The following is a 13,512-nucleotide window of genomic DNA, read 5'->3' as shown; positions in this document are numbered from 1 at the left end:
TTTAATTTTTTTCCCTAGTTCATTGACTAATTCGACAAAAATATCATATTTTTTAAAATTTTCATTTCATTATATTTTTTTCTTTCTTGAATAATTTTTTAAAAGGAGAGAAACCTGGTGTCATGGAATGCTAGTCTTTGAATAATCTTCTTTATCCCTTTTTTATAGCCTTCCTCTACCTTCTCTTGTTCTCAATTATTCTATTGTGTTAATGTCAATTAGTCGACTAATATTTTATAACCGTTAGGTCATTCAATTATTATCATGCAACCTTTTCGTATCAATGATTCACTTCTACTTTTCTATTGTAACATCAATCAAGTAAATCTTAATATCAGTTGAAACATTTAGTTCATTAACTAATAAAATTGGGTCGATTATCTGATCGGCTCAGGCATCATTAATTGATTAGAGGATGTTATTATTAGTCAACTAACTTCAAACTTAATTCAAAATAGAATTATTCTATTATTGATTTCTTTGAACCAACTAAATAGTTAAATCAATTCAACCATCAATTAACTAACACAGACTGAACCAACTAAATGTCAACTCAACCATCAATTAATTACATAGACTCATTGGCATGCTACCTCGATCGATTGACTACGACCATTGTTTAAGTCAATTCATCTAAATTGAAATCAATCCTCCACCATCTCCTAGGTACGTATCTCCAACTCACTATCCGGGGTAATGATGCAACAGCAGAGTACTTCTCAATTTCCTAGACGTATAAAGATTTTTAAGTTTTGATAGGTTAACAGATGAATTTTTTTTTTAATGAACGATTGATTTAAGAACGTTTGTTACAAGTACTTTTTGATTTATTTAGCAGTTAAAAATTTTTCTTTTTACTTTCAAAATTAATCAACATACATTGAATATCTGATACCAACTATATACTCACTAACGAGTTTTACCTTACTTTCAAATCATCTCTCTCATTAAACGACTCATCCTTTAAATGCACTAAGTCATCAACTCAGCTCCACGTATCATCTTCACCAACTTAGTTCGCGACTCGACTGCACCTAATATATTTTTTTAACAAAAAAAACACACACACACAATCAGTTCTTCTCTATTAACTCCGCATGATTTTTGTAATTCAAGTTTACAAATTCGAAGATGGCAATCTGATGAGCTTTTACTGAAAGGGGCATGTAAAGCAATTGCTGCAAATTATATAGAACATTGTTCGAGCACATCCTGCTACAATATTCAAATTGATATTAAAAATAACAACCTGGTTAGAAAACCAAGCCTATGTAATCACTATTATCTCACATCACAAAACACTTTGCACGCATCCTCACCATTCATATACGCACATTAAAAGTAGTTCGGAACAAACAACATATCATAAACAACATGATCAAGGATTCAAGCGGATGGAACATGCAGCGCCACACTCCATCCATGCACCTTCCACCCAGCCAGAAGCCCTCCGAGCCCATGCCCAGTTCAAGAAGGCAAAAGCTTCTCGTACGGGTGGCCGGTTCTTGCGGCCTACCAGAAAGAATAGCAAAGGGAGGAAGTCCCAAAAAGATGGGTGCTGATAGGAAACTATTTGGGAGCGTTTTTTCTGCTCAGAATCTCGTGTTCTTTCAGGCGTTGCTGGAACCTTGCTAGCCGGGCCTGGAGGCTGACCAGCCCAGCAGCCTTGCGCGAAAGAACAAAGTTAAGCTGAGTTACGTAGTTGTCAATAAAACTACCTGGTTGATCGATTTCAGCCAACAAATTCATTTCCTACAATGAAAATCAAACCGAGTTAGAGCAACAGATGCACGTGAACAAATATGAAGCTGCCTCTCTGGAAAGCATTGTCAATGCAGATTATTGTGACCATAAGAATAAGCCAGATATAAAGTATAAAAAACATTGAATGTTTAGTGAGTTCTATTTGTATAGGACGATGAAACATCCAAGCCAAAGAAGCAAAGAAAGCATAGTCACCAAGTCAATTCATGTGATGTGCTCATAATCACATGTTATTCAAATACTTACATCACTTAAAAGGACTAGTAGAAGAAATCATCCAAGACTACCTGTATCCTACAAGTATAAATATTGAAGGAATAAGGACTTGGATTTTATAGGTAGATGTTCAGTATTTAAATCATGGTCAACTCAAGGTTAAAGATCCAAGGTCATATATGCTTAAGCTTTTTCAAATATAAATACTAGCCACTGAAAATGGCATTTCGTAGGTACCAAATAGTGATGAACACTATTTTCTCTATACTCATCATAATATGCCTATGGATGATGCTGACAAAAGAGAGTATGGACAATGGTTCATATTTGTCGGGAACTGCAGGACTATTCTTCAAGTTGATTATAATTACTCCATTTTTTTTGTTGTCAGTTCCTTTTCTTATCCACTTAGGACCAACCCATTTAGGGATGCTTGCTTATTAACATATAAAATAAAATGTTCATGAAGCATTTCAATAAATTTGAAAAGACAGGTCCAAAGGAGGTAGCTCCAATATCTAGTCAATCTGTGTTTGTCGCAAGATATGCAAGATATGCAAAACACACAAAATATATGTGTGTGCCAACTGGATAGCATCATTCACTTGATAGTCTGAGATAATTTCTAGTTAAGTGAAAACAATGAACTTACTTCACGGACTATTTCCATTGTATTCTCGATTTCCTTCCTATGAGCTGCTATAAGAGCATCCTCTTCCTGGAAGTCACGACAGCATTTAAGGACTTCAGACGGGACAAAACAGCAATAATCAGCAAAATTTAGACATATAACTTATACCTCAAGCAGTGCATTTAGTTCGTCTTCATGGCATGAAACTTCCTGATCATACTTTTTTGATGGGATCTCAGAAGAAGAATCAAATACCTGTTGCTGCTTCTGACTAGAAGATACCAACTGAGGTCCACTCTCTTTTCTGGACCAGTTGTTCTGTCTCTCAATCTTCTCTTCTTTAGGTAATTTTCTACGAGGTGGGGAAACCTTTGGTACTTTATCTTCATCTTGGGTGTCAACTGAATTCTGAATAGAATATGGTTTATTGCCATAACCAACATTCTTACTTTTCATCTCAGCTCTTTCACTATCAAGCAAACCTGGAATTTGCACTTTCTCTTCCCTTCCACCATGGAAGTAATTCATTGTTCCAAGAGAATTTCTGTCAAGCTCAGAAGAACTCTGAAAAAGATTGTCTACATTACCCTTTGGCAGTTCCACTACATTTGAACCTTGATTTTGCTCAGCAAGATCATCAACTTCAACTGTAAATTGTGATGAAATTGCTGATTCCTTGCCCGAAGGAACCAATGGTACAGGAGCCTGATCTTTTCTAGGATTGCCACTCTTGGAAAGACTTTTTACCCTGCTCCACCAAAAGCTCAAATTATAAATGGCTACGATAATTTATCAATACTTTATAAGATACACCTCCATACCTATCAGCATATCTCAATGTGTTAAGAGTATGTTCACACGAACCCGCATTAGGGGAAATGCATGAAATCATAACAGTCCTTGAATTGCCAACAAAAGAATCACGAAGCACCTCAGTCAATTTGCTCCCTCTAAAAGGGATATGTAGTTGATCATTGTCTAAGGCACGTATGCATTCCTTTAATGCCAAAAGGCTCTTGTTTATTTCTGCTCCCTCAATTCTACAGAACGTAAAAGAAAACTGTGAAAAAACTATTATAACAGTCCAATTAAAGTGATGGATCCAAATTCTCAAACATATACAGAAACAAACAAACAATGGACCCCTTCTTCACTGACCTTGTTTGGCGATCATTGTCTGTTGTATCAGCACCTCGTTCGCTCCCAGCAAGATCAATAAAAGAGATCTTTCCAACCACCTTGACACCTCGCGAATCATTATTTTCTTTTTGTCGCCTTCTATCTTCTACTTCTTTATGCTTCTTAATAGCTAGCTGCAAAATAGCATGGGATCTTGATGACTCCTCATTAGCTCCAGTCGAACCAGTGCTTCTTGCACCATTCCCTTTCTCAATATATTCCTTAACCATCAGAACATCTGTGATCTCAAATTCCTGTAGTCCAACAATGCAAACTTGTTGCTTTCCATCTTCTCTCATGCAAAGCTTCCTGCCATCATTGTCAAAATGAATTGCAATGCTATCACTAATCTAAGAACAAATAGCTTTTGGAATGGGCAACAGGAAGACATCAGAATACTTTTCATATGGCATAGTAGGATTTTTTTTTTCAAAAATGTATGAGTTGATTAGTTAGGATAAAAGCATGTTATTGCCAAATGTATGGTGGTATCACATAACATGTATTCATTCTAATATCTTCACAAGAAATTAGTTCTTGATGTGGTTAATTATAAAGTTTATCATACTACTTCTACACCACGTTTCCCAAGAGGGATACAGCAAAAGAGCTTCATTATTATACTTCTACGCCATGTTTCCCAAGAGGGGTAGAAAATGAGGAAGGGAGACATGCCAAAAGGGAGAGAAATGATATAATGATTCCCTCATGTGGTCTTCTTCAAAGGGAAAGAGACAGTGAAAAAAAAAAGAGAAAGGATCATGATCTTATTAAATTCTCTTTCAAAAGCTAAGGAAAATACTAAATTACATGGTGATAACTATTTTTGTTATTTAATATAGCTAATTGGAAGAGAAGTCTTGATGCAATGGTAAAATTGTTATCATGTAACCTTGAGGTCATTGATTCAAGTCATTGAAATAGCATCTTGCAAAATACAAGATAAGACTGTGTACAATAGACCCAATGTAATCCAATCCTTCGGGACCCCACATTGACGGGAGCTTTGTACACCAGACTGTCCTTTTTTTTAATTTAACTAATTGTTATTTGCTTCAGCTCCATTTGGGCAGAAATTTTTTTGATTGATTCAGAGAAAATTTGTTCTCTCAGTCTCTATCCTCTCCATTTCTCTCCAAAGAACCAGGGAGAAAATGGATCCAACCTCACTTTTCACACAGTGCCTTTTCTTCCAGCTCTTCCATCTGCTATGGGAATCACAACACTTTCAAAGTCCCTGAAGTTTTCTTTCCTACTTTTCACCCACAGAGCATTTGTTAAATAGATTAGTATCGGTGCAAAGTGAAATATTACCTAACATTTCTATCAAGCTTATCCTTAGTTAAAATTTCCATCTAACTTATATTAAGCATATGTTATGGCATTGCAAATTATACTAATTAAAGCAACTCATATGCCATGTAAGCAACAAATAATTGCCCTTAAAATGTTTCTCTTTATTTCCATACTCTTATATCAATTAGAGCATGGATCTCTTTATTTTTATTCATTTCCTTTGGTTTAAATTATAAGGATATGGCATCTAGGTCAACATTAATTAATATTAGTTGAGATATCATGGCATAACAGCTGAATAACAACTTAGTAGGATATGATATATCTTATGACTTAATAGAAATAAAATGCTTGATAAGATAAACATAAGTTTGTAAATGAAATGAGGAGATGGATATCAATAAATAACTAGAAAAACAAACCACCATGCCATAGAAAATGATATCAAAATCTAATATTATGTTTAGAAATTTGTCATTACCACCTTTAACTTTGACCGATGATTATAACACAGCACCATTTGAAATAACACCTTGACTATCACAACATGGAATGTGGCAAGTAAACACAAAGTAGGTTATTTAGAAAATAACCACTATAGAAATATCTAGACCGGTAATACACAAACAAGACAAATAAAGTGAGTTCATCTCAAAAGTATGACAATCCAACCTTCTATCACAAAGAAGATCAAAGAGCTTTCCACCATATATCTCAAAGTAACTAAGCCATAGTTTGAACTTTTGATTGCGGTAAACAGGTTGATTTAACAAGCGAACAATATCTTCTGCAGCTCGGAGAGGCAGAGGTTGCATGGTATATGTCTTTCCACTACCTAAACAAATATAAACCAAGTGGAATATTTAGCCCATGGATAGTAGTTCTAGAATTAGTACCAAGTTTGGTCCATTCATTTTATCCACAAGATAAGAAAATATATATAATTTGAACAGGAACAATTAATTGAAAGAAAAAAAGTCAGGTTAAATAATCTCTACATGATGCTCATGTAACATACGCTTTGTGAAGTCAACAAGCTATCTTGACCCTTTACTTCAGAATTAAGGTTGCCTATCATATTATAGCTACAGAGCCAGCTCCACATACGACTTAAGCAGCTGAAACCTACATGAATTATCCCATAAATTTTCTTATCTAACCCTTAAGGCATCTCAAAGATTCAGTTTGATATGAGCATTCATAATGAAGGTAGGGAATATTTCATCAGTATTATATTGTTTAATTTAATAGAAAATTATTAAATCTAAATTCAAAGGGCATAAAATATTGTATTCACTCAACATCCTGATAAAAGGAAAAAAAACTACAAAGGTAAATTGCCATGTAAGGTTTAAGAGTAGTTTCAAAGAGCAGATGGTCGGTCCACTGCGTTACGCAGTTGGTATTAAAAATAATAATAAAAGTAATTATATTGAAAAAACTAGCTAACATAATATGCTAATTGATTCATCCAAGTCATATTTACATATAGAAAAAGTATATGCCAATCAAACAATGTAACATATATAATATAACAAGGTAGAATAGGTAATATTTATTAGAAGCACACATAATTAAATAGTTAAACTGTTAAACAAATGTTTAAAATTAACAATTCTAAGTGACAAGTTATGTTATACCTCATCACAAACTTAATTTGGTCTTTCACAATAATAAATTGGCCTTCTTTAGTGCACACAATTATTGCAGAAGTCAACATTAAGTTCTCAACAATCAAATGAATTGAATATGTTTTTTCTTTTCATCACATAGATAGCTCATCAATCCCACATAGGCATCAACTGGCCTGCCTAGGCACCCATACCACTTAAAGGGACCTCATATCACATATGTGGTCCCTTGTCTAAAATGCCTACACTAAAACACAAGTTAAGCAAGCATCTCTAGAGTATATCTCCTTGAAGAGATAAGTCAAAGGATAGATTCAGAGTGTGAAACAAATCAAAGGATGAATCCTCTTATTCCTGTTTCCTTCATCAAATGAAAAGATAGACACACATTTAAAGAGATGAATTTAAGCTTCCTTCTTTCGTAACTCATCTGCCCAAAATCAGACGAAAAACACCATCCTTCTTAATTCATCCACACAAAATAAGATGGAAAACAAATTAACACTTGTTAATTAAACAAAATGATCCATCTTCCTCATTTCCATTCATTCAAGGATGCTACTCAAAGAGGATAATTTTCTTAGCATCCCTCCTCTTCACCTTTGCATCTTTTTCTAGTTCCATATTATTATCTCTTCCTCCCCTCCACCTTTCCTTTTATATATTCATTCTTTCAAATTACTATCTCTCCAAGGGGAAAAAGGGCTAAAATTAATGTATCCAGATCAGCAAGATAAGACAAAGATACTGAAACAGCCTGTAAATTATTGTGAGTAAAAGATGATCCAGGTCATCATATTTCTAAAGATACCTGTTTGACCATAAGCAAAGCAGGTTGCTTTTGTTCGCTCGAAGATGGTGGGTATAATTGGCTCAACTGTTGCACGGTATACCTGCATGTAGATATTTGAGGAAAATAATTATCAGAAACAGCTAAAAATACTCTAATTTTATAGAAGGGGTTGTCTTGTTGATGATTTGATACATGAGTGCACAAATATAATGAGGATGAAAAAAAAAAAGAGAGCTGATCCACTTACCTCATCATTAGTAACATGCTCATCCAAAACAGCATCGAAACAGAACTCATGTCTCTCCACATATGCAGTCAAATCGACCTACCACATTAAAACAGATATGAAAATTTGGATGATGGCAAAATAACCAAGTAGCCTTATGACAACTATAGGTGTTTACTATTTGGCATTTGCCAACCACATTTTCAGTCATGCATTTAGAACAAGTTCAGCAACAACATTTCTCACAGACAGATAATTATTTAACTAGAGCCAAACTGTAAAGTTTTCTGCAGTAAAGCAATACCTTTAGCTTAGGCTCATGGACAGTTAAGCAAGCATTGTCATTTACAGTGACAATATCATCCTCTTTTCGGGATCTCTCCTTCTTGTTCAGAGGCCTTTTACGTACCTAAAATAAATGATGAGAAAGGGGAGGGAAAAAATTAACTGGACATCTAATGCAGCATAAAATTATAAAAACTAACAGATTTCTTCATATCATAAATATTTAAGCTGATAACGAGTATCTATGTGTTTTTAACCTGTGAGCAATATTTTAGGAGAAAAAAAAATAATATAAGGGGAACTACTGCACTCCAACATATAAATTATCATCTAGAATGAATTTAGCATGTGCATAAACGTGATGGTTTTGAATTTTAAGAATGTTGTATGTTCTACCAATTGTATTTAGTAAATGTTTTTACTTTATTTCTCCATTTTGATCAAGCACTTTTTAAACAAAGTCAGGTCCCATGGATCCACTTCTTTCACCACTTCATTTCTCTTTCAATATGAGCCCATGCTAAAAAGGTTTGAGGAACAGAAGCAGACTATCACTTAGACAGGTAAAGCTGTAATATCAATCTTCCTGAATGATTACATTGACACAGACTAGCATCCCCTCGTTAGAAATATTCCATTTATTCTCAGATGGCATGCACGACACAAATTCTTCTGAAAACAACATCAAAACTTTTTGGTGTTCATACACTCACATTACCAATATTCACAATCACAAGATATGCAAAATTAAAAGCTTATTGACTTGATGAGATAATCATTCTCATAGAATCAAAATATTAATGAATTTTTTGACCCGTTTACAAGTTACCACCAATTAGAGAAGCTTGTTATGTAACTATGGATTAACTAGATAAGTATGATTAGCAAGCTTGTTATCTACAGAATAATCAGGTAACAATAGAGTATGTTAATGTCATACTGCATATTTAGCCATTGATGCTGAAATCAGGATGAAGAGTCTTCATAACAAAATATAAGGTTTAAGGACAACCCCATTTTGAAGTTTCAGCCAGAGACCAGAACGATACACTTCCAGAACACTATCATTCTGTTTTGGTTGGGTGTCAGTCGCTTCGAGGAGTATGAAGTATAGGAGGCATACAACAAGGAGGAAGAGGTAGACAAGGCAACAAAGGAAGAGGAGGAAGCAGGGGACAAGGCTGAGGCGGACAAGGCAGAGGAAGAGGGGAACCTCCAAGAAGTTTCACTGCGGGGAACCCTAGCTTCGCACCCTGCTTCATCGCTCGCAGAGGTGTGTCAAGAACTGTATCTTCACTCATGGATTGCTTTGTGGAGATCTCGTGCCTTCTTGCGTGTCGATCGATGAGCAAAATGAAATTTTTCACTCGTGTACGCCAACTTAGAATGAAATTTAAAACCATGGAAAAGTATATATTTGCTTCTCTTTTTCTTTTCTTATATTGGGTTTCAACCCAAGGTAAAAAGATAGAGATAAGATAAAATATGTGGCACATTAACTATAGACACTGAAATCAAGGTGAAGAATCTTCAAAATAAATTATCTGTGACACTGTTATATGCAGTGTCGCTAGAGAAAGAACAGATAGAGTATCTATCGGAATTTCCTTAGCAAAACAATGTTATTTTGGTTTTAAAGAATAAAAGATTAAAAAAAAAAACCTGATAAAATGAGTTGATGCCTGAGTCTATTTTGCTTCAAGGTTTAATGATCACATTCTATTAAGAAATCAATTTATGCAAAAAAAAAAAAAAAAAAGGTGTGCTGAACTGATATTAAAGCATATTGCTTCAAGCATGCACTTCAAAAAAAAAACTGAAAAAAAAAAACTGTGACTAATTAAATAAAAAGGAGTGTTAGCATCTTAGGTCACAACACTTTAAAGAAAGCATTCCCAAATTTCTTAGCATACCACAACTTTGATCTTGGCGACATTGTTCTCTCTGGTGTTAATCTCTTTTTCATTGTCCAATGACCTGATATTACCATCCAAACGCCCTTGTGGTTCAGATCCATTATATTCATCATCAAGGCCTTTGGTGGCAAAGAATGGGGATGGCTCAAATGGTTCTGAAAAGACGTGCTGCAAATGAAGGGGAAAATGAGAAAATAAGTACTTAACATTTTCCATAAGAAATGATAACTACAAGAAATTACTAGATGAAAGCAGATAGCCATTTTGTTGTTAACAATTTATTGCTCCGAGGCTAATTTGACAAACTTTCGTTGATAACACACACACAAATAATTTAACCTTTTGCAATTTGTAGTGACAGTGAACAACATCATTTGATTAACTAGTGTTAAAAAAAATTATTTTCGATTAATCAGTAACACACACACACACACACACAGATTTCCTAAATCATTAAATTTCTGCTAAGAAATTAAAAGAGGGAAGAATGTACAAGAACTCTGAGGACATACATCTGAAAGAAGCTCAGTGTCATCCATTGCATGAAGATCCAAAAGTCCAGCTCCAAATTCCCCTCTTAGTTCAGGTGAATAAAAACCATCTGCTGCACTAGGGCCACCCAGACTTTGTGCTGTTGGAGGATAGGGTTCAGAAACAGATTCCCCATTGAAATTCAAATTCCTAAAAAGCTTAAAAAGTTTCTGCTTCTCCTCCATTGTCTGCGGTCCATATCCCTGCCAATTGCCAAACCCATCTCTCAACCATGCAATTACTAACCCATAATTTATAATTTAACATTCGATTCAAAAGAATATGAATAACAAAGTTTCTACAGATCCTTTCACTGAGGTGTCTAAAAAAAATATTCAGACAGACTAGTAATGAAAGAAAATCATCTTTTTTCGGTGTTTTAGGGTACAACAGAGAACAAGAAAAAAGTTGAAATGCATTATAATAATGCAAATGAAACAATTTTTCTAGCAAAACGAATGAGTGTACAAAAAAAAGAGAAAATATTACAATTTACAACTAAACTATTCAGAATTAAAGAAAATTTCAAAAGCTATTCATCAAGCAAGACGAAAAAGGATCAAGAAGCACGGAGTCGGACGAAGGTGGCCTCACCTGCATCAGGAAATTTGGAAGCGCGCGATTGTCAGACGACGCCATGGGCGATGCCAGGTGCTGAAGCCCAGCGGATTGGAGCCACCGCGCCATGACAGCATCTTCGCCGCCGGGACCACCCGCAGCGCCAGGGTGGTGGTCATACAGAGCGGCCGCCGCGCTGCCGGCGACGGCGCCCTGCTGAAACTGGCCACCACCCATGTGGCGCTGCGCCTTGCGTTGGGGCGCCAACTTGGCGGCCGCGGGAGGCGATATACGAGATCCGGCAAGCAGATCGGAGGGAAATAAAAGCGCCGGGCAGAGGCACGACCTCGGAGCCTAATTGGCACGGGAAGATCCGACTTCCGAGGGGAGTAGCGGCGAATCGAGATCTGAGGAACAAGGAAAAGGGGGGCGAGGGGCGGTGGGGGCAATGGGGAAGGAGATCGAGGAGTGGGGATTGAGAACCCTAATTGGTTTTGGGGAAAGGGGAAAGACAATGGGGTTTCTTGGAGTGGAAGGCAACGAGAGATGGGAGAGAGAGAGAGAGAGAGGGGCAGGAGGCAGGCCGCAGGCGGCGATCGCGATCGAAGAAGAAGAAGAAGAAGGGAGGACGAGGAGCGATTGATATTTTTGCAGGAACATTTCAAATTGATTCATAAATTTTACCATATTCCAATTTTGCTTCTAAATTTGAAAAGCATGAGGAAATTCCACTACGCGCCTGGAAATGGTCAAGAGTCATAAAGTCATTTGTCCAACGTGATTGATTCATAAAAAAAAATCTGATTGTGAGTGTAAAGTCATTTTATGTTTCTTAAATTTATAGTTGATAAAAAATTTTCATTCTCAAATTTACTTTGATAGTTGATAAAAATTTATATAGAACAGATCAATCACTTTCGAAATTAATCAATTCCCAAATTGGAAGAGTGAGATACTTACAAGAAAAAAAAATAGTTCCAGTAGATTTTAATCATTTACTGAGATAAGTGATGTAAATTATATAATAAGGTTTATATATAAATAGAGAGAAAGAAAATGATATCCTAAAATAATTATTTCGGTAGAATTTTAAAGAAGAATAAAGTATATATTGTATAATTATTATTAGTATTAAAACAATTAATAATTGTCAAAGTCACACTAAATTAATATTCTTAATTTAATAAATGCAGTAATCAAAAATCGTGAGAAAAGAAAAGGTTTACAAAAATGTGCATCTGTGACAATTATTTTTATATGATAATTTTTTATATAGTCTAGTGATATGAGATCGTTAAAAATACATCGCCACTGATCCACTAATTTGCTTTTTTAAATGATGTCTAATTGAATTACCTCGATCATGATTTAGAATTTACCTCCTCATAAAATGATCGTGGGACCGATCGTGTGGGACCGTTAAAGTGACGGATTCCATCTTATACAAAAGAGTTTAATCAAAATCAAGTAAATCCCTGTGTGGATACCCTCTACCCAAACAAGCACTTTGATGTCTCAGAGACAGTGGGGACCACATGACAAATCCAAGACTTGATCAATGCAGGCGTAGGTCAGATTGAGCTCGAGTCAGTCAATTCATGATCAAATTCGAGTCAAGTTAGTCGACTCTTGGTCGAGCTTGATTTGAGTCAACTCGAGTCACATTCGAATTAAGTCCAACAAATCAAACCCAAGATCATGCTTAGATTGTTGGGTTGCAAGGTTGCAAACATAGTTCCACATCTAAAACACATGGAAAAGATCATGGGGTTAAAAGGATGGAAAGTATCTCCATTGGTATGAGACATTTTGGGGAGAGCCCAAGAACAAAACCTGAGGACTTAGGCCCAAAGTCGATAATATCATACCATTGTGGAGATATTTTGATTCCATTGGTACTAACAAGTGGTATCAGAGCGAGACCACTCTTCACCGGACTAACCGCCAGATGAGACCAGACACCATGTGAGAAGTCTTAGTAGGTCGGGTGGACCAAGGGGCAACTAGGTGGAAAGTCCTAGTAGATCGGGTGGACCGAGGGGCAAAAAGTCCTGGTGGGTCGAGGATTCAGACATCAAAAACGACGTTGAGGGGGCCTGTGGGATTGTTAGATCAAACTGCTACCCCGCTCCCCGCTCGAATGCGATACAACAGTTATAACGACGCCAATCACTGAGGAGTCAACTCATTCTCTGATCTCATCCTTTGATCTCAATTGGATCACTCTTATTGTTGCAAGAGATCTTCTAGCTATAGGATTAGAATAACCAAAAGCAAGGCTGATATTAACCTATCAAACTTTAAATTATTTGATAACTCAAATATTCAATTCTGGTAATCTAATTAATTCAGTTTTCGTAATCTGATTAATCATGGAGGTAATTGATTCGATCTCATAAAAATTTTTCAACCGCCATTAGGATAAAGAAAACGCATATGAGTTTTACTGGGCGGCCCAACATTATAAATATTTTAAACTCTCTAAA

The 13,512-nt window shown here is 35.8% G+C and overlaps 1 pseudogene; it reads right to left on the bottom strand.

The window, feature by feature from the left end:
- Nucleotides 1-1,213: 1,213 nt before the first annotated feature.
- Nucleotides 1,214-11,617, bottom strand: LOC141820651 (kinesin-like protein KIN-13A; annotated as a pseudogene).
- Between the last annotated feature and the right edge of the window lie 1,895 nt (nucleotides 11,618-13,512).

The sequence above is a fragment of the Curcuma longa genome, unplaced genomic scaffold, assembly GCF_044706935.1.
Source record: "Curcuma longa cultivar G26 ecotype Majalengka, Jawa Barat unplaced genomic scaffold, ITB_CL_G26_1.1 utg509_np1212_2302976_RagTag, whole genome shotgun sequence".
NCBI lineage: Eukaryota > Viridiplantae > Streptophyta > Magnoliopsida > Zingiberales > Zingiberaceae > Curcuma > Curcuma longa.
This window is presented reverse-complemented; position numbering and strand designations above follow the sequence as displayed.